The following is a 26,619-nucleotide window of genomic DNA, read 5'->3' on the forward strand; positions in this document are numbered from 1 at the left end:
GTCCCTCCACACATCTCCCATACCGTAAGTGTCCATCATTTCCACAAATTCTGTGCGGTCACCCCTAGTCTGGCCTCTCGTATCAGGATTTCCAGGTTTCCAATCTATAGCTGGGTCTGCCCACTGATTGAAGTCCCCGCCTAGAATGATATGGCCTGATGCCTCTAGCAATATTTTAGGGATCGTTTTAGCCAAGAATCTAGCCTGTCCTGTATTGGGGGCTTAGATTGTGGTGATCGTGACATTCACTTTTCCAATAATTCCCGTCATCAATAGGGCGTGCCCTTCTACATCGGACCAGGTCTTGGCCACCACAAATTCTATACCTTTCCTGATAAGGATTGCCACACCTCCTTTCCTTAGTGGTCCAGATCCCCAGAACTCGATCCCCACACGTTTCCTGAGGGTTTGCCTCTCCCCCCCTTGGCGTAATTTGTCTCCTGTAGTAAGAGAACGTCCATCTTGGCCCTACGGAATTCCCTGCATACCAGTGATCTCTTAGTTGGTGAGTTGAGTCCTTTTACATTAAGTGTCCCTACCCTTAGGGAATCCCTTCCCCTTACATCAGAAGTCAATGCCATTAATTGTTCTTGTGGGTAAATAGCTTACGTTCCATGACCAGGAACTTGCTTGCCCATTGAATTTCACACTATATCGAGCATTTTGGACGAATAAAGATGCTGCTTCGACCCCATCCCTTTGTCTGCTCTCCCTCCTTTCCCCGTCCCTTCCTTTTCCCAGTTGGTGGCGATCGATCAAGCCCGGTTGATAGCACCGGTCCTGCATCGAACCACCTGTGGGGGCTGTTACTTAATGCCCCTTGACCTAATGTGATACCTCAATCTCAATTGAGCCCCTCTTGTGCCCCCCCCCAAATTTTCATGTCATGATCATGCTATAGTTCCTAAAATGGTCACTTGATCAGGACACATTCTATACAGTGGAATAGATTCTGTCTTACCAAGTTCGGGGATGTTCAGTTTTCCCCCTCCGGGGAGATGTTACCTCTCCGGTACTTTCTCGAGCCTTTCACCTGCTTTTTCCTGGGGCCTTGAATGCACCATCCTCGGTCTTCCCGTCTTGGTTCGTCTCGATTGCCTTCTTCTTGTCGGGGCCCAATTAGCTCAGAGATGCATGCCTTAATTTCTTTTTCCGATCTCAGTCATGTCTTGGTTCCCTCATATTCAAAGGAGAGGGAGAAGGGGTAGCCCGACCTGTATCGAATGTTCTTTTCCTTCAGCCATTTTGTGAGAGGCCCGCACATCTGCCTGAGAGCCAATGTTAAGGAGGATAGGTCTTGGTATATTGATATTTGAGCACCTCCTAGAGTAATTGCTTCACTGCCTCTTGCTTTTTTGAGCACTCTGCCCTTGTCTTGGAAGCCATGAAATCGGGCGAGGACTGATCTTGGTCCACCCGGGGGGCCCCCGGCTCTGTGGATCTGTTCTGTTTTGGGTTCATCTAGTGCATCATCCGCAACCAAGAGCTTAATGATGTTGTGAAGTGTTTTCCTAAAATCGCTTTTGGTTTCTCCTTCTCGTTCTGGAATCCCAAAAATGCGCAGATTGTTCCGTCTTTCCCGGTTTTCCAAGTCATCCATCTTGAGCTTCAAGTCCTCTTCTCGTTGCTCCAAATCTGTTATCCTCTACTCAAGCTGTGCTTCAAGAGTATCTATGGACGCTTGGTTGTTCTCCTCTCCGTCAAGCCTTTCTTCCATGCTAGCTAGCCTTTGTGTGATCTTTATCTATTTTGCCTCCTATGTTGGTCCCCATGTTCCTGATTTCTCGCAACAGGGCAGCAATGTCCCCTTTCCTGGCTGCCGATTCGCTTCCTCTGATATCTGTGGCTGCTATATTGGGGTCACCAGACCAAGTAGGTGTGGAGGTGTAAGCGAATGGGGCTAATTTTTGCCTCACGGTCATGTGGCCTTTGGGGGTTGCGTTGGCGGTTCGTAGTGGTCACAATGAGGGCGGGTAGGTCCAAATGTTTGATGGAGGCTTTGGTTTGTTAGCACAGGGTCTCCCTGGGCGCTGAGAGGTTGAGCGCTTAATTTTGTCCCTTTCTGAGATTCAATAGTGTTGCTATTGATGGGTATTCCGTGGTGTATATAAGTGCACCACGACAGAGGTGGTTCATTAATGTCTCCTCAGCGTGTGGCGTAGTGTTCAGCTTTCCCTCGCAGCCCTTTCCTCTTTAACTTTTTGTATAATGTGTTGGGTTGGTCCCCTTATCGCTTTCTTAAAGAGGAGTCGAACCGTGGGGTCGTGTTGCTTCATGCGTATAGGAGGATGTCTGCAGAATAATTCCAGGAGCAGGCTGCAAAATTGGGGCCTTCGCTGAGTCAACTCCTATTTTATTTGTATCAGGGTTTGATTGTCTTCAGCTTGTTGCCCACTTTAGGGAGGAAGGGGGTGATAGTGCTTTTGGCCTCTTAAGTGGGCCCTCTCCTAGTTCTGTCCAGAGGATCGCACCGGGTGGGGGTCGCTGTGCTCTGTCTTCAATTCGCCCACTGTGAGGAGGTATTCAGCGTGCTAGTCTCCAGTTGTTGGGTTTGGCTGGGTACTGATGGGGCACCATGGTGTAGCGGTATGAGGACTCTAGATTTTCCCTCCCTTCATGCAATTGGATTGAGGGCAGCTGTTGTTTAATGCAGTATAGTTCACATCTTATTTTGAGGGGGCCGATCCTCGTTCAAAATTATAAGGCTGATATCTTCTTACTCGCCCCCCACTCCGCTCTCTGCCCGCTTTGATGGCGTTGCGTGGATATTACTTTCTTATGTAGCTGCGGTGAGTCTAGGTTTCCCCCTGTATATGCAGTGCTCCAATAACTGGTGTGAGGGTCTTTTTGTTTGACTCACAGCCTGATGCTGCAGTGTGCTCCTCATCCGCCAGACTTTCCGCGTGCTCCAAGCAGATGTGCTCCGTATCACCAGAGCTGCAGCGGGAGCAGGGGAGTGCATGGGGGCGCCAGGGATATCACACGGGTCTCCGCTTCTGGTCATCTTCGGGCGGGGGGCCTCCAACCGCTCCTGCTGCTCGGCTCCGTCCTTTGTCTCGCACTGCGCACCTCAGCGAAGCAGTGGGCGGCTGGGGCCGGCTCTGCAGCGATCCTTCAATGCAAGGAGCAGGTCCCGGGCAAGAGAGGGTCGGGCGTCTCTCAGCAGGAGACACCCACCTCCTCAATCCGCTTGGTCGCTGGAGGTTTTTTTCAGTACCCTCACTGTTCATGATTGTGGTGGTGTGTTGATCCTTGAGGAGCCATCAGCGCTCGTCAGCGCACGTGTGCCTGCGTAGTTTCAGTTTCACTTATCCGGGTACGGCAGGCCGTAGCTTCTGATGGTATTTTCGGGGGGATTCACAGTCCGATTTTCTCCGGGATTTCTTCCACAAAGGGGGGTGGGAGTATTCCCACTGCAGCCACTCGGTTTTCATCTGCGGGGGGGTCCACAAGTGGGGGCTCAATCCACTTTATGGGGCCATAGCAGCAGAGCTCAGCAAAGGGCATGGTTGTCTATACGCCCCCTGGTGGCCAGTCTCCTCTGTAACTTTTGATCTTGTCCACATAGGTTCACCAAAAACAGAATATTTCAACTGGCACATCCATGCACACAGGCCAAATGTACAGAAATGTTCATGTATAAGAGGAATGTGCACAACAAACGTGTTTTTGCATTGATTTTGCCATAGACTGAAGAAAACGTAATACATATAATGCATTTTCTATGAGGTTGAAAAAAGTAATGTTTCTACTGATCTCCAGAACATATTTCATTCATATTTATGTTTTGTAACTGCCAGCTCCCTTATGAACTGAAATTGTGTTTCTTTTTCAGCATGCATATCTCCAAAAGGTAGGCCATACATGAAGCCGATGCGTGCAGCAAAAACGTTGAAAATCAAGTGTATAAAGTGTCTAAAAAAGCGTCTAAAAAATTGGATCTGTGCAGTAGGACCGAAGTGCAAAATAAATGTGCCTTTGGATTAGGATTGAAAACACACACACACACGCGCGCGTGAACACCAACAATATTCTTGGAATAATGGGTATGCACATTGTTACAGTTCGAAGGACCAACAGACTACTCAAAAATTGATAAAACAAATCAAACTCTTTGAGGGACAACAATCCTTCAGTCCTCCCTCTCGTCCTTAGAATCCTCCTACCTGGAAGAAAACAAAGAGTCACCCACATTCTGTGGGGGCTTTCAGTGCCCTACATTTCCTTCTTGGAATCAGGATGTCACACATGTTCTTCCTGTCTTTGCTGTAGTCAGGATGTCGCTCTTCAGTTTCTTGACTTTGCGCTAGTTAGTATCTAACTCTTTAGTTTCTTCTCCTCCTAATCTGGCTGCAGTTTCTGCCAGCAGCCTCAGGGAAAAACCCTCAGTGGGGTTGTTTTGTTCTGTGCAGCTAACTGGGTTCAAACTCTCTGTGGATCATTGGGGCCATCACTGGTTAAACTCCTTCCACCATGCCAGTGCTTTTTCTATGGCTCTGGTTCAACATACCATGGGGCTGATTCATGTAATTATTTGCGCCAAAAAACAGGGATTTGTGCGCCATTCTGCCTGCAAATCCCCATTTGTTAAACGGGCAGAATGGCGCACAAATCGCGTTTTTTTCGGTACAGATAATTCCATGAATCAGCCCCTATATTTCTTACTATATCTACTTTTGTACTCTCCCCACCTTTAACTGTATGTCTTTCCTCCTTTCCTCTCAGATGTTTTGCCACACACAATTTTCATTTCCTCTAGGCTCCATTGGACATTTCTTCCAACTTTTGTTTCTCCCTTTTCTCTCCTCCTCTGTCTTCCATTCCCATTCCTAATTTCTTAAAGTGCCCCGCGAAGTGTTTTCCACTACTCCCCTCTTCTTATGAGTTCCTTCTGCATTTTGTTCACCACTCTGATCCCTCCTTATCCCCTCCTCCATCACTTCCTTTCCTCCTCTTCTCACTCACATTCTCTTCCCTTCACCACTACTACTATCCTCCATTTCTTCTCTGTCTTGATGCCTCTATGCCTCCTCTCCTATTTCTCTATCTTCTCTTGTGCCCTCTACTCTTACTTGGTAATGTTTATATTCTCTCCAACGCTCATCTCCTCTTCCTCCTTGACATCTCCTGCTCAACCACTCTTTTCCTTAATAACAGTCCTCTCCATTCCCCTTCTTCCTTCTCTCTCCTTCACCTTTCTCACCAAGACTCCTCTCTCATAAGTTCCTCCACTGCTCATCCCCATCCAGCACTCTCTCCTCACTAGTTTTGTCCTCCTCAATGCTCTGAGCCACACAGTCTATCGCTAGCCACCACACCATCCCAACTCTTACAATCTAATGGAATGACAGACCCTTTTTATAGGTAGTGAGTTGAGCCTTGGATATTATAATAGAACAATTACACTTGGGGCCTACCTTGCCCCTGCCAGTTCCCAGTTATAGAATTCGGAGGAGAACATTAAATGTAACCAGACCAAGTATGAATGCTGTGATACACTTACGCACTACTTGACGTATGGCTCGACATTCCTAGGTGACGTAATTACTAGTTGTGCTCTATTTGAGGATTTGCCCATTTCGGCCATTTCCCCTAGTCCCTGGTAAAAGTTCAACAGCAGGACCTTACCCTTCTCTTTGCTGAGGACATCTCTCAGGTGTCAATGGGCCTATTATCGATTAGTACCAGGCGAGGGTCAATCAGAGTGCTCTTACGGACCTCGCAAATCTAGAAATCCCTGCTATGGCCGGCGACATTTTGATGACTTGATTTTTGATATGATGGTTCCCACTGCCATTTGCAACAGCGCAGATTCCTGGTAATCAAAGTATTGCACTTTCTCTGGATGGGTCCATTCGCAAAACAAGCCTTTGAAAAATGTGGTGTCTCACCCATTATTAATACTGCTGAATTAGTTGTGCTTATCTTCAATTTCCTAAAGGTAATAAAATCAGTATAATCATGTAACGATTATTGAAGAGCTCTCCGTGTTTTGGCAATGAGAACAACATCATTGGCTTAAACCAGCAAGAGGGCCTTTTATCACCTAGCCTTGCTACATGGGGGGGGAGTAGAATGTTCTAAAATCGAATGCAGAGCATTTGTGTACAAATAAAATAAAATAGCGGCAAGCACACACCCCTGTTGATGTACCCTGTGGGTCTGAAAAGGGGGATATGCAGTTCCCCCATCATCATAACCAACTCCACACTCTGTATTAGTGTAAAAAAAAGGATTCATTTCTAGGATACCCATATCTAACAGGATTGGCCATAACTGTTCCCTGTCTGCCAGGTCAAAGACAGTGGACAGGCCCATAAAAGCCAGATAAACTGTACCATTCCTTAAGGTCGGATATTTTTCTGGCAATAGCATTCAAGTTAGGGCCTGACTTAGTATTCCCAGTCCTTCCCTGAATCTCAGCCGTGTGACGCACATAATATTATTCACCCTCTTCCATTCCACTAAATACCATTACAATACACTTCCTAGAATTTTCAAAGAAGCATCCAGGAGTGCGATTGGGTAATATGATTTAAGAAGTGACTTATCTCCCTTCTTGTAAATAGGGGCAATGATCACTCTGCACCATTATTCAGGAATTACGCAGATTTTCACAATTGCCTTCAAAAGAATACAAAGAATAGGAGCCTATAGTTAAACAAATCAGCAGGTATACCGTGCATACCCGTGGACTTATTGGGCTTCTGGGCTTTAATTTCCCTCAAACCGTATCATCCCTCAGACTGTGGAAGCTGTTCGGCAGAGTCTCGAGCCCAAAGAGAAAGCGGGAGAGCACATTGTCTGATTCAGCTGGTAATCAGGACTCCCAGACTTCATTCTTAGAGCCCATGGTCCTGTAGGTTCACCATGCTGCTAAAACATACTTCTTCTTTTCACTGGCACATGCGGTTACAGAGATTCCTCTATCTGATGTTACATTGGGCTATAACACATGTTGCTTTCAACCCATAATAAGCACATTCACAAAGTCCTGAGGGTTACCAAGGGAAGTCCATAACCTGGGTGACAGAGGGGCCACCAGGGTTTTTCTTACACAAAAAGTTGGGGATGGATTTGGGTGCACCAGATCCCCAGGCTTCCCTATTCCCATCTTCCAACCTAGAACATGGATTTGTATTAACTTAAAATACATTCAGAATACAGGTGATCAAACTATGTTATGTCATGCTATTTGATATTTGTTCAGTGCCTATTGCCTTTGTTATGGCTTTGAAGCGCCGTGGTGAATGAGGCCCTTTGGAAGACCATAGTCTACACAAACATGATAATAAAAAGAGCATTACATTGCATGCAAATAGCAATTAGAATTTGGTGTCTATTCAATTAATAGCAGAGATGACTAGTTTAAGACATTATAAAAATCATGCAGCGCATTGTGTTCAGGCGCAGAGATGACTCCTAAATCAGTGACTATGTGATAGCTGGACCAGATTTTTCGTGCCACTGCATTCTATAGGTTGCATCACAGAAGGGATGGGTACTACAAATAGCCTATCAACATCTAGGGAAATTATCTACAGTTGAGGGCTCTGCTATACTTTACATGCAGAACAAATGCACCCTGAGTAAAATGCAATCACTGCACAATTGTCAGCTATGTCAAAGATACATTTGACGCATGTCCTCTTGCCTGTACCATCATGGTATTGTAATACAAAATGTTTATATGGGATACAAACTAATGACGGTTATAAACAGCCATCTATAGAGAAAAATACTGCCTCGTCCTCCATTACATCAGCAATCTCAATCTCCAAGAATCCTGGTGCTCTAGAGAGAAAACACTCACTCTCCCACCCCCCAACCTGAGTCTGTCTATATTCATTTCCCTGCCCGAGGAGGCCAGTGCACCTGACCATGGTCTAGTGAGAATTCCAGTGAAGCATTATGCTCCCACTGGACCTTCAATTCCCCTTGCACTACTTCAAGCCTAATGCTAAACCACAAGCACAATGACAACATGAAATCACCATGCACACTTTGCAGTCACTTCCATGACACACTGCAATGCAAGTACATCCATCGGTTGAACCCTCAGTAGACAAATCAGAGTTTCATCAAATATGCTCAAAATACATGCAGACACACTGCCACATAGTCACATACACACTCACAATACGCATCCTGAACATCCCCACATGAGCGCACTTATACACACCACAGAGGAATACGGTCAAACTATGCATGTTCACATAGAATATGCTCTGAATTCAAGTAATCTGAACACACAAATACCAAACCTTCAGAAGATGCATCTACACAAGTCAAAAAGCCACAAACAATGCCATGCAAATTAATAGGCATGCTCACCCCGACATGTCTCTCTCTCACACACAAACACATTAACATAAACACAAAGAAACATAAACACACAGAAACATACACACACACACACAAACACACACATACATTCAGACTCACATATATTCAGACACACACACTCCACACAAGTGCAAACAATAAACTTGGAACACATATGCAATATTCATATGCAATAGGCACAGAGTATATGTGACAACAGACATTGTACTCCATTGTACTCCAAACCTGCAAATTGTTGAAATATGTGCAATAATTAACTAATAATATGCATACAGACAAAGAATACAGTGCACTGACTAGGCATACCGCCCACACACACATGAACACACACATGCAAGCACATGCACACAAACATACATGCAACCCACTGCATGCATGGATGCAGGCTGTGCCCAGTGGCCATAGTGGGTGGCATGGGATGGAACCAAACCAGGCCACACCCCTTATGATCTGTTTGAAGACAGGGACCAAGCATATACCTAACTTTGGGCCTGTGGTACTCAGGCTAGGACCATGAGCACTGTAATACCCTGCCCCTGATCGTACAGCTTACAGGGTTCTGGATCATGACACTCTGCTTGAGCTAGTGTGCAATGTAAAACTCAATGATGTGATTGGGGACCCACCACTGTGTCTCCGTGCAAGAACCAGATACTTGAGTTCAGGTTTCTTTTTTTGTTGGTAGATAAACCTGGCCAGAAGAAAGAGTTCTCTGGATCCCACACCAACTCTGGGGACTTGATCCAAGTCTTTTTGTTTCGGTGGGTTCAATGACCCAGCCCAGTCCAACCCAGCCCAACTCAGTCCAAGCCCAGGGACCTAGTACTGGATTATTCTTTATTAGTTTTCTCTTTTTTATTGGGCTGAAGACACAATGCTAGTTCACCCTACATCCCATTTTTTGCTTTTTGGACTGTGTACCCTTCCAAACCATGGCGTAAACTCCAGAGGGCTGAAATAGTCCTAATGTTTAAAGAAACTCCTCAGCCTATTCTATATGGGGACCAAGCGGAGGTGGACTTGGTTAGTCTAAGTGCTAACTGATGTGCCTCCCACAGTGTCGATGGAGAGGATTGCCCTGGGCTTGCCATCCTGATTATACAGTATTTTGCTTTTCCATCGGAGGACACCAGGAACTCAACTGTGCAACAGGACTACAAGTCCCACCAGCCTGGCCATGCAGCAGGACAATTTACAGAATAAACGTCAACTGCAAACACGTATCCAAACCCAGTTATGCATGCACTGGGAAAGAAGGAAGGTCTCAGGCCACCCGCAGACCACTCGGTCAGAAAACAAAGCTGCACCTGTTCGACCAGAGAGCAGAGGCAGCCTTGGCGTTCCACAGAACCATGAGCGCACCCATAGGAAATTCCAAGATTGTGATGATGGCAAGGCATACATTAGAAGCTGTAGAGCCAGTGATGAATAATAATGACGGTACATTACAGATTGTCCAATATGAAGAGGATAGGACTAATATACTAAAGGAACCTATTTAGAAAGTGCCTGAGATGAGCTACCACAGGGAATACCAATTCCAGGCCAGCTTGCAAAGAGGGTGACACGCCCAGCTTTATAAAAGGTGCTGCCCTTTCTAGCCTTTGCCTCTATTCTCTAACCACCTTCCATGGAACACCTACACATACATACACAAACGCACACACCTTTCACTAAAGCAGCCACATTCCAAGGGAGCACCAATCCAGTTCTCACAGAATGCTTTACAATAATATTTCAACACTTTAATCATGGATCAGAATATTATTTCATGAAGAAAAATATGTAGACTATACATGGGTTAGCTGAATGAAAGATTATATTTTACAAAATTCACAAAGAAATGTACAATCTCTATAGTGTGAATACATTTAAAATAGACAACATAAAAAAATCAAAGAAAGTACAACGTACAGTGACAATCATTGAATGTGCAATTATTCCTTAGCATTACCTAATATTTATATACAAACAATACTTTGTTGTAATTCATTATGGCCCACCAATTAATCTGGACACAAATGCAACATAATTTTAATACATATGGTTCTAGTTAGGCAAAGCATGTCTATTAGTTTCTGTTCAATGTTAGTACTACAAATACAGGTTACCCAGCCATATGGGATCATGCCCATGTTCACATATATTTCTCATACAGTGAACTCCCACCATTCAGCTAATCCTTTCCATTGTGCTTTTTCCAACAATGCTAATTTCACATTTAATCTGGTGGAAACTATTGCTTTATTTTGGACTTTCATTGGGAGACTTCATGACTTACTATTTTTAAAGTTCTTCACTGTAAGTTTGGAACCTTTTTCCACTGAAAGGATGCCCGCCATTTTTTTAGCCTCTATTATTTTGAATAAAATATCTAAGGATGTGTTGTATCAAGCAGCAACAGAAGAAAATGAAAATCTTGAAAATCACGCCTTAATCTTAGGAGGATACTCTGTTAACTTTCTAGCATACTGCTCTACTAGATGCAAGTTTGATTTCTTTGTTTTTCCTTTTGGGGGATATTAATCAAATGTTAAGGAACTTCAAGCAAAATTAACTCAATTTCAAAAATGCATTTTATAATCAGTTATGAAACAAACTAAAAACAATGTTGTATAGGGGTAAATGAATTTGAGAGTGGGAGATGTGGAAATGTATGCTATTTGTAACAAAACATTTTTGAAAAAGGACGTTCTGTAACAACCAATCCAATAGATGTGTCCGTTCATCAGGAGCTTGCCTCTTCTGTAGATGCCTTGGCTTTTCTAGCATAGATACTCAACCTGGCTCAAATATCCTCACCTGTACACTAGATATCAACTTACATCAATGGTCTTCTGAAACAGGTTACCACATCACAAACACCAAAATGTGTTGAGAGGTACAGTGCCTTCTTTGTCCAATGAGTCCAATGTGTATTATGTTCCCAAATCTCAATTAAACATAACTTGAAACTATGCGTTTGATTTACACCTTCCTGTACGTATTTGTGTAAGGGCTGGGGAGGACGGAGGCAACACCCACTTCAAAATCTTATATGAGACATGCTACTTTTGGAGTGCTGTTTTAAAAGGTTTCATTTTGATTATGTGTTATGCCACGCAGTGGGTCTGCTCTGCTTTCAAATGCTGTTCTCTATTAGATTTTGGGAAGCTACACTGTTTAATGTAAAGCAGTGTTTGTCTGTTAGGAACTCTGTGTTTTGTTCCCAAATGTATAGGCATGTTAACTTGAATCTATGCTTTAGATTTACACATTGCTTCTGCTTTTACGCGGGTTGCTCTGTGCCATCCACCAGCACCCTCATTTGAAAAACACTCAGTTCATGAAAAGGGCCATTTCGCCAGAAGTAGACTTGCAAATGTAATTTGGTAAGCAGACTCTACATTCCTGTTTCGACCTTGTTTTTGCATGCTGTCATCTATTTACGGGATAAGGCAATTGTAGCCCAGGTTGTCAAGGCTGAGCAAGGGTGGATTATTCAGATTAACTCCCAGAAGTACCCATCCTCAGCACCTCAGCCTATGAGGAGCCCTGCCTCAGACACCTCTACACCCATCCCCAAAAGGTTCCTAGCAGGCCTGAAGAACTTGCAGGGAGCACAGTACAGGGTTTTGCCACAGAGGAGCCAGAGTTTAAAACCCAAACTTACTTAAAAATGCCCATTGTTCGTTCCAGGTTTCCTCTCAATGGAACTGGGCTGTCATGGTTGTTTGGGGCCTAAGGGAATTTATAGAATTACTTTTTCCTCTGTATTTTCTTGTGTCTGATTTTAGCATTCTGCGTCTCTCAATGGCACCCTGGCAGTGTGGATGGCTTAAAAATCAGACCAGTGCTTAGCCAAAGACAATGTGTATGTCCTTAAGCATTTCACTCAAAACAAGACTTGTCATAACCACTAATTGCCTGCCTCACATTTTTTTAAAGTTAAATGAATCAGCCATGTGCTCATCATACAATATAATAAAATGGCAGATGTATGTTTGTCCGATGCAGGCATGCACAGTAGAGACGACCTGCTTTGAGTTTTGTCACCGCTAGAAGGAGCTGTTGCCTTAGGAAATAGGCCAGCAGTACGTTTGTTCGATGCAGTCATGCACAGCCTGTTGTCACCGCTAGAGGGAGCTGTTGCCTTAGGAAATATATAGTTGTCCTATTATGTCAATGAAAACTGTATCATCTGTATCCCACCAATAAAATATGTTTGTCTGTTGCAGTCATACCCTGAACATGTCTCTCCTCACGTACATTGGCCAGAACACAAAATCCTTTCAGATCTAAATGTTCTGCTCTTTTGCATGTTCAATCTTATTGGATATTCAATTCAGCATCATATAAATAGGAAGTTATTTTTCATTTGGTTATGATCATTAAGGATGAACCTGAAAGATGCAGTACATAGGAGTTAATCTTATAGTACTTAACTAGACAGGAGCACAATGTACTCCCCCTTTATCTCACTAATTTCTATGATATGCTGCCATGCCAAATTGCAGGCCTTGTAACAAACCACAGCTATCAAGCATAACCTTTTTGAGTCTTTCTCTCCATAGTGCCAGTCTTGAAGCATTTCTTAAAACACTATTGACAGACCAGCTAACTCCCTGCCTCCTCTTATGTTCCCCAACCACATTCTGATATCTACATGGTCTCTTCATTACAGAGACACTCCTGGCCCAGGCAAGACAGTTCTGATTGAATTGCCATTTTGGATCTAGCTAATGTGGGGTGTAATCAAAGGCTCCACAACAATGGAACTGAAGGGCCATGTGAAAAAGGCCTACCCGGCATTACCTAAGGAAAAGTAGAATTTTAATTCACAAAGGCAGAAGAAATTCTAAGGTCCATTGCACATGAAAAACAGGGTTTTGAAACACTAACATAAAAAACGGCTTTGGATCTGTGTTTGAAAGTTAAAGCAAGACATGAGAAAAATGTTCCCCTCCCAACATAAAGATGTCAGGGAAAAGACATGGGCCTCATTACGAGACTGGCGGTAACCCTGCCAGTGCTTCTGGCAGGTTGCCGACGGACTTGTAATATTTTACCAGCACCTAGCTTCCCGGTGCCACCCGGACATTACAAGCCCCAATGGACCAGGAAGCTAGGTGCTGGTAAATGTTAGTCCCCATTCCTGTGGAGTCCCATAGGACTCCATGGGTGTGGGTTCACGGAAGCACCGGCACTGTTAGTAATGGTGCCGGTGCTTCTGTGATCAGTGTGTCTACTTGGGACGCTGCACCCTGGGGTCACACCTTTCAGGTGCAGCGGCTCTGTCAAACAGACTCGGAGTGTGGTGGTCCGGAAACAAGGGTGCCTTTCCGGCATACTTGTTTCTGGACCATAACACTCATAATGAGGCCCATGGAGTGTGTGTTGACAAAAAGTAGGGTAGAATATGCTTCACATACAAAATACTGGCAAAACATTTGAAAAGAAAAGCCTGCTTGGTTGTAATGGAAAGTTCCTGTAGGCCTATTTAGGTGGACTAGGTGGGTGTCTTTCTGCAAGGCAAATCCAGAGAATGGTAAAACAAAAATATAATCCAAGTGCAGCTTGGAAAAGCACATCACATTACTGGCTGAGAAATACAATGCAGCATTTTCACTGAAACTGCCACCCATCAAAAGGTGTGGCACTGTGACACTTCAGACTCACTTTTGAGCGGGAAAACGAACAGCAGATAATTAAAATTAATGACTGAAAGAAACAACTCTCTACTTTCAGCGAAAATGCAATGTGGACCTCAAAAACACACTGTATGTCAAGGAATCAAGGCTGATGTTAGAAAATGCAATATGGGAGTCTAATTAAGCCCAGGACAAATGATGGGGCCTTGGGCATAATTCACAAAGAACTCCCCAATGGCCAGCCTGGTTTGTGCACCCTAACTGTTTATAACTGCAATAAAATAGTTCCTGCCTGAGGGGTGTTGGAAAACAAACTTTCTTTAGACTTGCTGTCTCTGCAGGGCAATTTCCCTTGGCTGGTGCATGCCCGCAATGTAGAGGGGAGGTGTGAGAAACAGGGGCTACAATTAAGAAGAGCAGAACTTTGAAAGAAATACAATAAATTGATGCCTTTCAGATCTGTATAGTGGTCCCCTTCAGATAAGACACAGGCCTTGTGACATCACAGGGCTCCCATGGCTCATTATCTACAGAAGGGGATCTCTGTGTAGCAAATGCATCCCCCATTTATGATCTGTAGCCACCAACTTCAAACACCAAAACCTCAAACACAAAGCTAATAATCAAAACTCTGATTACAGGCTGGCCCAGAGAGACAAATGGCCTGGAGGCAGGAGAGCTAACATTTGTCCAACATGAAGATTTTACTAAGATTTTGGTGATATAAAAATCCCACCCGTGACTCAGGGAACTGTAATGGACATCTAAAATGGGGTTCTGGCTGATCTGAAAATGTTTCAAAGTTGAGAGTTGGCGAACGGGTGTAGGGTGGAATTAGGAATATGGATAATAAATTGCATGTTCCTAACGATTATGCTTTTTGTAAAAAGGGCAGAGAATTGCCACACAGCCGTGCAAAATGGTGCAAAATGGTGCAGACTTGGCTGTTGCCTTATTTAATTTTTCCTGATTAGCTGAATCAGGAAATATGTATGTTATTGCAGTTATTAGTAAATTAATGAAGTTTTGCCACATAATTAGTTTTTGTCAAAAATGTGACATGAGAACAAATGGGATTGTAAATGAAAGCTGCCATATGTCTGCTCCAGACTCCTAAGCCAATCTTTAGAGAAGGGATGGATTTGGGAGGAGGGAGAAGGGATGGATTTGGGAGGAGAGAGAAGGGTAACTGTCTCCAGTTCTATTTACGAGAACCCTTGCAGGGTACTCCCTAGATAGTAAACTTGATGGTGTCATCACTGCTATATTAAGTGGATGCACTATGAGCAAGGGAGAGAGCTGCTGAAATTTACCATCGAAGAGAGCTGCTGCACCTTACCATCTGACAGCCACAAGGAAGCACCAAAAGGAGATATTGCAGTGATTGTCTCTGGGTGAGCTGTCTGTTTATGGGAAGGCCTAAAAGCTGACTGGGTCCTATGGTGGAGCACTGGGGGTGGAGTGACCATACCTATACCTATGGTGGAGCGCTTGAGAGTGGAGGGACTAAACCCCTTCTCTCTCCTCCAAGAGGGACCTGAAATACAGCTGGATTTCCTGAACTTTAACAGGGGCTTTCTATGTAAGTAGAAGTGAGCCCTGGGATACCAAAAGGTGGGCGGAGTCTGCTTGTCTTAAATCCTTTCCCTTTACAGTGGGGGGAGGGGGAGGGGTGCAAAACTGTGTAGATGCTTAGCCTAATTAATCAAAAATATTAATGCATTAATTCCACTTGGTAGAACACTACAGTGTTAAAATTCATAATTAACGAAGCTTATTCCGGTGTGTACTGAAACTATAGTGTTTGTTCTACTGACCCTGACTTCTTTAGGAAGAGGGGTATCTTTGTACCTGAACTGAGAAAATCCCTAAACTGCCAGCTTCCCCAACACAGGCCTTTTAGTGGAGGGGGATTTGAAATGCAAAATTCTCCGATCTTCCCAATTTTTGCTATCCAGCTTCCCAACACATGCCTTTAAGTGGAGCCTGGACTGAAATCCTAAATTCTTTTATCATCCCAATTTTTCTGTCCGACTTCCCCAACACAGACCAAAGTAAGGTAGGTCTGAAAAACCCACTGATAAATCACCATGTGTGTATTTTAAAGTGAAAGTGTCCGTGAAATAATGATTGCCATATGCATTTGCACAAATTTGTAAAACTAAACTGCTAGTCTATTAAACATGCAGGAAAATCGAAATTGCTCAGCATTGCATACATTATAGTGTACTTTTTGTTTATTGATCAGTTTAATTATTTCTTGTAGTGTATTTTGTAGAGGAAAAGTATTGTACTTTGGTTTTTCATAGCCCAACAGTGTGATTCACTTGTGTAACAAGAAGTTAATTGTGAGCAACAAAGAAGGTGGTGTGTGCAGTTTAGTGTGATTTCTATTACATATAATTAAAATAAATACAAATATATTTACTATACCCGCCCTGGTTCTTGAGTCACTGTGGGCATGGGGGGGTTGTGTGACTCTATATGAGTCTTCAGTAAGGCCAGTGCTAAAAAACATAAGTGAGTATTGCAGGGCTCCTTGATTTGGGGGTGAGAAGGAACTCCCCAGGTTAAGGGAGGTCTGAATATAACGCGACAAATTGGGGGCTCGAACGCTGTGATCTGGTCGATTATTGTTGACTCATGACAAGTGCATTGGTGACAGGATATTCAGTTTGGTGTAACTGCATTGGGATAGATATAAGGTTGCCTTGCATTGTTAAAAGGACACTGTATTGGTTGGCCCCTGAGTACCAGGGAGGTGTATAGGTGCAGAAGAATAAGACTGTGTAGAGTGTTGAGGCAAAAGGAGATTGAGTAAGAATTGATTTCTGATTTGGTCTTGTCCCTAGAAATCAAGCAGGAACAGGGTGATGTTTGCCCTTGCGCAAAGAAGGTTTTACAAAAGTTGTAAAAAGCCATTTTAAAATGACTTCCATAGAAGTGTGTGATGCCGGGAAGTAGCTCATGGCTAAGCTATTCATTCGAGGAGAATGGGATGAGCGCAAAGCCGGGAGCTGGTAAACTAAAATGATGCAACAGATCAGTGAGCACTGCCATTTGTTGTTAAGGTGAGATATTGCACAAAGCATTAGAGGTATTATATATGACCCAAAACGCTCATGAAGATCTGAATTAAATGGCTCAGCTAACCGCTCATTTATACTTCCACTTGCAGTTAGTGGAAGAGCAAGTACAAAAGAGTGAGGCTGATGTGCTGAAGCAGACTGAGGCATGGAAACAGGCTCAGAAATAACTCGCAGAGCTTGGAGATAAAGTGCAGCAGAGTGAACGTTTTGAGTTACAACAAAAAAGGCTCATTGAGCAACTACAAGATGAGCTGAAAACACAACAGCAGGCCCATGCAGAGAGAGATAGAATGTTCTGCGCTGCATAATGCATGCACTGAGGGTGCAGACGCTACAAGCTGCAGAATTCTCAATTGAATTACCAGACTGGTCATAACACAGGGTTGTTAGATAACATTATGGTCTTTGAACAACAAATTAGGCAATTGGAAAAGGAAAATAGTCAGTCCATCATTATCGAGATAGGCCCTCATTCCAAGTTTGGAGGCAGCCATGGTGCTATTAGCGCCATGGCTGCCTCCAAAATCGGTCCGACTCCGGTCTGGTGAAGGGAGTAATTACTGGTCCAGTCTGAGGTCGGCAGGACCGGTAATTCCCCATTCACCAGAGCCATTCCCCATTCCTATTTGAGCCCCCATAGGGCTCAATGGGAAGGGGGAAGGCGGCAATAACGGTACTGCAAATTGCGGTACCGTTATTGACCCCGGTATCCCTTTGCGGGTCCCGTCCATAACGCCTGGTAAAACCAGGTGTTAAGGGAGGACCCGCAAAGGGACCTCAGAATAGGGCGCAAAGGGATTACCGCCACCGTGTCATTACCGGTGCCCGGTATAACTTTGCACCGAGGTCGTAATGACCCCATAGACTCACAAAAGGAGTTTGATGAAATATGTCAGAATGTAAATATTCTGAAACACAGGAATTTACAACTGCTAAAGGACCAAGATGCATTCAGGTTGAAAGTGAATGCAGAGAAGGAACAGTTAGGTCCCCAGGAACTGGCCCGAAATAGAGAAGAAAGGAATAAGCTAGTAGAGCATCTAAGACAAATAGAAGCTGAACTATTAGAGGCAGCAAATTGTAGGCTTCAGCAAGAGAAATAGATGATTCTCCTGAAGGATAAGTGCCTTGAATATGCACACAGCATACAAGGCTCACAGAGGGAGAATGAATAACTTCAGCATGAGGTGCAGCAAACAAAAGATTGGTTGGTAGCTCAGAGAAGGGTGGTTGACACTAATCAGGCCTTAGTCTCAGAATTAAAAAGCCAGCTCTCTGTCTACCAACAGGAAATAAGGAAATAGAGACACACGTGTGAGAGTCTTACCAAGGAAATTGAGAATTATAAACAGGCCCTGAGACAGCTTGACCAATCAGGATAGGGGACAAGCCCACTGATCAAGGTGAGGAGCCCATCCTAGCAGGGGTCTCATGCAAGTCATTTACAACCTCTCATGTGCAAATGGGAATCAACCTCATGCATGCCACCTATCAAGAACAAGTTCACATGAGGCAGTTAGACTTACCCAGGGCTAGCCCAACTGATCCAGAAGGTCAGTCCCTGTCTGATATGATGAGTATTCATCTCTACCACACAGAAGGGAAGGTGGCTGGACCAGTGTGTCCTGGGAAGCCAAAGGGAATCTCATGAGTAATTCTGACATGGAAAACTCCTAACATGACAAGATCAGGGAGTTAGACTTACAGACAATGAGGATACAAAGAGACCACCTGGCCCGCTTTGCTGGAAGAGAAACGCCAGAAATTTGACTCAGCAAGAGCATATTAAAAACCTCCATCCATTCAGAGGGGTGGGGGGATTTCCTCAGACTATCTGAAAAGAGGGAAGAAGAGATGCAGTGTAAACCTGGGCCTGAAAGTAACTACTGGGAAAGTAACCCTGAAAGTTCACTTTTGCACAGGCCAGAGGAGTCCAGACTACCTAGAAGACAGGGAAGGGAATGCCAGTAGCAGTTCTGAGTCAGAAGGGGAATGGACTCTGGTGCAGAAGAAGAAAAAGACAGGGAAACAGAAGAAGGGTTTTATTAAAGATCCAATTTGACAGATAAAGTGCATAAAGAGATTTTTGACTCGCTACAACAAGAAAGCAAAATATTCAGGATGGGAGCACTTAGAGCTTTATGACCAAATGATGACCTCATTTGGAATAAAAAATGATGTGAATTGTATGGAGTTTGTCAAGTGGACATTCTCCCCCAAATACTCCAGCTTCTTTGCAGGACTGGATGATCAGTATCACTACAAATAGTCCACCTATAAGGCAGCCATATTGAAATAAATGTCCACCCACCGGAATCCACAAGAGGGCTGTAAAGCAGCATATAACTTGCATATAACTTGCATTGTGGGTAAGACCAGGCACCTAAGGAGTTTGAGCAGGATTTAAATGAGTATTTGCGCAGACTTCACAACGCCTGGGAGTTTGTGACCACCTACTTCCATGCACTCCCTAAGTACATCATGACTCAGCTGGTGTAGGATTTTCATGAGCACAGGACCCTAGGTTGGGTGATTGAACAGCCCACCAGGATCTACGAGGTCCAGAAGCCCAGTGAGAGTAAAAACAATCCCCAAACCCCCAAACCCTCTTCTACCCCGGCCGCTGCGAAGGTGGCAGAGGTGAAAACGACCCCTCCATTGGATCTGAAGACGGGGGTGGGGGCCTAAAAATGCTCCTCCTGTCAACAAGCAGAGTGAAAGGCAGAGGAGACCTGCTGACCGAGCCCAATCAAATGGTACTCAGGCGGGGTACCAGAATGGTGACCCATCTGACCCTAACACCTATGTAAGACCGATAAACATGGGTAATATGCCAATCCTGGGGTATGTATACACTCTCCCGGCACAGAGGGGGGGCAACCAGGTAAGTACTACCCCAGGAAACTTCCCTCCAAACTTCCCTCAGGAAAGTAGTATCAATCCACCTCTCAACCTGAACGTTTTCCCTAGGTATCCCCCAAACCAGAACTTCCAGAATAATCCTCCTCTCTCTCCCCACTTCCAGGAAAATAGATCCCTGAACCCGGGAGAAGGGAGATCCAGAATGGAAAATTATGGCGAAAATGTCCAACACCTGAGGTTCTCTGGGAGAAGGGACAGTTACCCTTTCCGTGAGCAGCAGAGGTATGGCCAGAGACCTTCTTACAAAAAGTTTCAAAACTGTAGCAACAGATCCAGCAACTGACCAATGATGTGGGACGCATGATGAGGGCTCAGTCGAACCCTCAACTGCAACCTGCTGCCCAGAATACCCCAACACTCAGGTCGGATGTGCCAGGGGGAACTGACAGGAGGAAATGTATGACAAAATACAGGCTCCTGGTGATGGGGCACAGGTGGAGGGGAGATGCCAAACCCTACAGGAAGCTTCCTTTCACACCCAGACAGAATCCCTAAAAACCTCTAAGCCTGCAAGTGTGTCTTCTTCCCCGAAATGTTAGAGCCCAAGAAGCATTGGGTAAAAAGGAGAAACCAAAGAAGAACCCACTTTGTGGAGGAGCTTAAGATGATCCCCTTTGAAAGAGAAGAGTCCCTGGAGGACTCAGGTAAACAGACCTTTTCTTTCAGGAATGGGGGATCCCTCCCAAAGACTAATCGGTCCCTAAAGACCCTGAATGGGATAGGGTAAGTATGGAGACCAACCCAGAACTAGACATTCAATCCCCAAAATGTGTGCCAGACTGAATTGAAACTAAGGGGTTGTCCTTTCTCCCAACAGGGTCTGAGAACTGTCACCAGGTAAAGGTGGACAGCCAAGGAGCCGGGGGAAAGGAGGATTTCCCAACAACTCCCATTGCAAGCTGCAAAGTTTTCTTCATAGATTTATAGACACAGAAAATTGCTCAAGATCACATAGTGTTGGAGTTAAATATTAAGAAAATGACCACCGGGCTGTCAAACTCACACTTTCTTTGCACATTGGAGGAGAAAGAATGACATTTTTATGCACCGGTCAAGGTGCTGAGTCAATGTGAATTATCAGCTGTGGTGGGTACTAGATCCCAAGCCACCATCCTGTCCAAAAAGGCCTTTGACCAATTAAACTCAGGACGGGAAGATTGCCACCAAATTCCCCTCACGCCACTTCACAGACAACTCCAACATTTCGAAGGGAATGATATTTCCGGTGAAGGGACTGCGGATCTGGAAATAAAAATTGGGTGACATCGAGTTAAACATCTGGTGTTAGTCGTGACTCCAGAGGGCACAACTTTTTTACTGGGGAACAATCTCCTGAGCTGGTTATCACTTCTGATTGACTGTGTAAACAAGGTCCTCTGGACCCAGACTTACTGGCCTATAAAATAGAAAATGAGTACCAAGTATGTAAGCAGAATGCTACCTGTCATTTAATTGATCAACTTTCTGAGAATGTAGATTTCCATTTCCGGAATAGCCAGGTGCCAGACATTACTGTCATCTCTGAAGGAGAACCAACCAGTGATGGGACCCCTTCTCCATTCTTGAAAATCAATCTTCCTCCCAGCTTTAAGCGTCAATCCACACTGGAAGGGAACACCCTAAAATATTACACCTGTCCAAAATCCGAAGAAATAACCTGCTCAAAGTCTGAAGGACAGTCATTTCCTCCCATTCAGGTAAATAAGCGGGAGCAGCTGGTGCTCGCCATAGTATGCCTGAATAATGGATGGTGCTTCATCAGTGAAAACTTATTCAGGAAAATCCCAAAAGATCAGATCATTCCCACATTTAACTTGATTGACAAATGGGAAGTAGGTCTGCAAGCACCACATTCCAAATATCTGCTGCCTAGCAGGTGTATGCTAAATATTTCCATTGGCAACAAAAGCCTACAGCATAATTGTTGGGTTGTGAGAGATGTCCCTTCCACCTTTTAATTGGGCTCTAACATTCTAAATCGGTTCGCAATAAATTTGGTCCTAATTATTAATAAATCCTTGTCCAGGCTGGGGGGGTAACCCCATGGGCTTTGACACCATTTAAAAAACATTTTGGTCAGTTCAATTGCTGCCTTATGCCATTGAGGTTATAGTGTGAGAAGGGGTTACCATCCCAGGACAGGTGCAACAATTTACTCTTCCCCTCAAAATTAAACGAGAACAGGACCTCAAACATCAAGACGCCTATATAAATTTAAATTCCCAACTCCAACAACAAGGTCTGTATTTAAATCCATCACCTCTAGTAGACCTAGAATATGGCACCATTCGAATATTGGTGGATAACAGCAGCCCTCGAAATATCACTTTGGGTGCAGATACCTTTATTGGAATGGAGGTTGATGTCCAACATTATTCTATTGATTTAGGTAATGAAATCATGGGACCAATCCCAAATGCCTCTTTCAACATCAGCAACGGTATTCCTCTAGAAAAGATTTTCACTAGACATGGGGGGAATTTCTTGGTGTACTCTTCCTCCCCTTACAGGGGGAAGAGGTGACCTGTGACATGAGAAGGGAAGAGGTAGTGTTCCGAGTCAAGGACCAGTTCCTTGAATCCCTGGAACCTGCTGTCCAGGTCAACACCATCAAAAGAGATCTCTCCACTCAACTGGAGGATACCGATGAAATTGCCAAGCCCAATGTCTTTCCAGGTTTCAAGCAGATGGTCGAGGAAAGGATCAATCCTGATGATGCCTGTGACACTGATTGTGCAAAGAGAAAAACTAGAACAGTTCTTCCTGGAATTCCAAGATATCTTTTCAGTAGACTCATATGACTGTGGAAGCACATCCATTCATTTAACCACCATACCCACGAACCCCGAGACGGCTTCAGTATTTGTGAAACAATACTGGTTACCTCTCGCGTCCATGGAGTCACTCACAGAGATTATTAAGAACTTAGAATGCCATGGGATAATTCATCCTATCCACAGTACCTTCAACAACCCGGTACTGGGGATACTCAAACCAAACAGCCAATGTGCAGACCTGAGGGTCAAATGGGTCCATGTGTAAAGATGCCCACTTCCCTACATTGAATAAGGGCTGGTACAAATCCAAGGGTCAAAGGTGTACATCGTCATTGACCTGACCAATGGCCACTGGACAGTACCCGTGAGTAGGGAAGACCAGTAGAAGCTTGCATTTACCTTCCTGGGTAGCAGTACACATGGACCCAAACCCCCTTTGGATACATAAACTCTGGCAATGAGTTCAACATCTTTCTACTTATGGCCATGCCCGACTTGGGCGAAAGGGGAAACCAGGCCTACATAGATTATATTCTGATCGAGAGCTCAAATGTGGAAGAACATATAGAATCCACTATGTTCTGAACCAGTTGCGGAAAGCTGGAGCGAAAATGTCCTTTCAGAAGGCACAGTGGTGTAATACCCGAGTGAAATTCTTAGATCACAAGATCACCCCTGAGGGTCTTAATCTCCAGGCGAAGAAGGTGGAAGCCTTATTGAAATTAAAAGACCCTACTACTGTGTTAGAATTAAGAAGCCTTCTTGGATTCTCTAATTATAGTTGGATTGTCATTGAAGACTATGCAGAGGTCATTCAACCCTTCATCAATTTGTTAAAGTCTGGAGTCAATTGGGAGGGGGTCCGGAACAAGCCGAGGAAGTTAAACAACTGAAAAGAAGTCTTTTCCAGGATCCTTGTTTGGCTTACCCAGTAAAGAACAAAGAGATCTTCTTGGAGACAGTGTTCTCAGATACTTGCCTAACAGCAGTGTTGGATCAAAAGCACAACAAGGTCTACAAAGTAATCCTGTATGCGAGCAACACTTTGTCCTCTGTAGAGGAAAAATTCAATGACTCTGAGAAGGCCCTCCTGGCAACGGTCTGGACGTTGAAAAATGACCGCCGATTCATGCAGGGGGAGCACATCATTGTCGAGACTCCTCAACCAAACCTTGCGATATTTCCAAAGTGACAGAATCCGGGTGGGAATGTCAGTAATTCTAGAATGACCTCCTGGATTCTGTCCATGCAAGGCTTTCCTGTGGAGGTCAGATAGGCGAAAAATGAAGAGTCCCCCAGAGCAAAGGTTGGCAGACTTGCATTATTGTGCTCAAGACAACTGTCTAGAGGATGTAAGTCTAACAACCAACAACAACATGGAGGAGTATTTAACTTCCCCACACAAGCTCTATGAAGAAGACACGTGTCAGGAGATACCCACAGTTTATGTGGATGGGTGTTGCTACCATGTTAACAACAATGGAGGAAAATAACTGGTGGCTGACATTGGGAATGTCTGGGTGAATGATACTCAGGAACCCTCTGCTGGTTATAAAATAGGACCCCAAAGAAGTACGGTTGTAGAGTTGATGGCCGTTCATCAAGCCATCCTCACTGCAGTGCACCACCAACTCAAACAACTGGTCATAATCAGTGACTCTGATTATGTCAGGAATGGGTTTGCGGAGTACCTGATTAACTGGAAGAATCGAGGCATGCTTTGTGCTAATAATAAATGCATGCCAAACTGATCCAGTCAATTGACAATCTGGTGACCTCCAATGAGATGACCATCTATTGGAAGAAGATAAGGGGCCCTCTAAAATAGAGGGTCCAGACAAGACGGGGAATGATCTGGCTGACCAGCTGGCTAAAACCAGAGCCCTGCAGGGGGATTTCATAGAAACAGAATCCCTGCTGGGGGAAATCCAAGCTGCCATTGTCTCCAGGTCACAAACTTGTGCAAATAGTGAACTCCCGACTGCCCAGTGGAGTAAGGATATCCCAGATTCAGATTTGATCACTGCATAGAAAGAGGACCCAATCATTGGGAAATGTTATCCACACATTGAAGACCCTGTGAGCTTTCCTCTAACAGAGTCGTATTATACCACTAAAGATTATCTCTGGGTGTTGATAAAGTTTTCCAAGATGTTCCGGATCCAAGACAATTTGTTGGTGTTGAGAGCCCTATCTGGTTGTGACCAGTGGGTTTTACCTACCTCATTACGAAGCCTGATGTTGAACCATGCCCATGACGCAGCCACTGTCGGTCATAGGGGGTTTCACACAACCTTAGAAATCTTGCGCGAGGTTGCCTAATGGCGGCACATGGGCCAGGACCTCAACACTTACCTAATGTGGTGTCTTGTCTGTGCTCAATTTCAACCCAGTAGTTCACTCACACACAGAGCTCCACTACAGAAAAGAGGAATGACACTGCCCTGGTCAGATTTGCAAGTCGATTTCATCGAGCCATTGATTCGCTCCTCTAGAGGAAACAAGTACATGTTGACTGTGATATGCTTGTTCACAAAGTGGGTCAAATGTCTTCCAGCCCCGAATTGTGAGGCTGAGGCAGTTGCTGGACTAATGATCAACCACATTTTCTCTAGTTTCGGCCTCCCGTAAATGATTGAGTCAGACAGAGGAAGCCATTTTACTAGTGAGGTGATGGCAAAGATGCGGGAGATTCTAGGGGAAAAATGAAAACTCGACATTGCCTACCACCTGGCATCATGCAGTGGGATAGAGAGATACAGCAAAATAATTGTGAGTATCTTAAAGAAGTTTGTAACAGACACTGGACCCAGTTGGGGCATCCGATTACCACTTGACCAGCAAGAAGGAGTATGAAGTAGGGGACAAGGTTTACTTGTACAATTTTCAAAGGAATCAGGCCAAGGAGTGAAAATTCCTTCCATCTTGGTGTGGTGCCTTTGAAATTATAGATAACATTTCACCTGTTGCCAACAAGATCAGCATCCCAAAAGGAGAACAGACAGAAGGAAAATGGGTCCACATCAATCAGTTGAAAGCTGTCATCCCAGACCAGTTTTATGACTCATTGAGGAGCCAAATGAAAGACGAGCAGAGGAACCATCTGAAGAATGAAAAGGATGAAAATCGGATGGAAACTAAGACATATATTACAGGGCCTGCAGTAACGGGCCTGTAGTTATGGTTAAGTTGCTCAACCCATAGGAAGAGTACTTTTTGGGCGGCTTATAACTATGCCCCCCCCAGACGAATCCTTACCAAACTTTGCAAAAAAAGTATATGGCCCTGTCAGATTGTTTATGTGAAGTTTAATGAAGTTTCGTCAAGAAGGGGCAAAGTTATAGAAGGGTCCCAACATTTCTGTTTTTTCAATAGACGCAATGGAAAAATAAATTTGCTCACATCTACAGCCCAAACCGCTGGACAGATTTTTAGCAACTTTGCGTCAGGAGCTGAAGCTTGGTCCTGAAAGCGTGCTTTTGTAAATTTGGTGTAAATCCATCAAGTAGTTTTTATTAAAACAGCCCAAAAGTTTGTCAAAAACAATTAGTGATATCTGGGTTTGACCCGCAGACTCACTTCCCTTTTCGGTTCCCAGATGGGCATTTGATTGGCCTCGAGGGTGACGTGATATCCGCGGATATCGGACGCACCCACTGATTGGATGGTGAAAAGCGTGAAGTGCATCAGATTTTTAAAACGGCTGCCGTGTTGTATTTGCGGACAGACGCAGGTGTCCGCTAACATGGCAGTACAAAAATATGAAATATTAAAAAACACAACTTTGCACTTGTCAAACTTATCAAATAATCTCTGGGGAGGTAAGGGTGATGAGGATGGGATATGGCAGTAAGA

Source organism: Ambystoma mexicanum, chromosome 4q, assembly GCF_040938575.1.
Source record: "Ambystoma mexicanum isolate Mex_15411 chromosome 4q, UKY_AmexF1_1, whole genome shotgun sequence".
NCBI classification, from domain to species: domain Eukaryota; kingdom Metazoa; phylum Chordata; class Amphibia; order Caudata; family Ambystomatidae; genus Ambystoma; species Ambystoma mexicanum.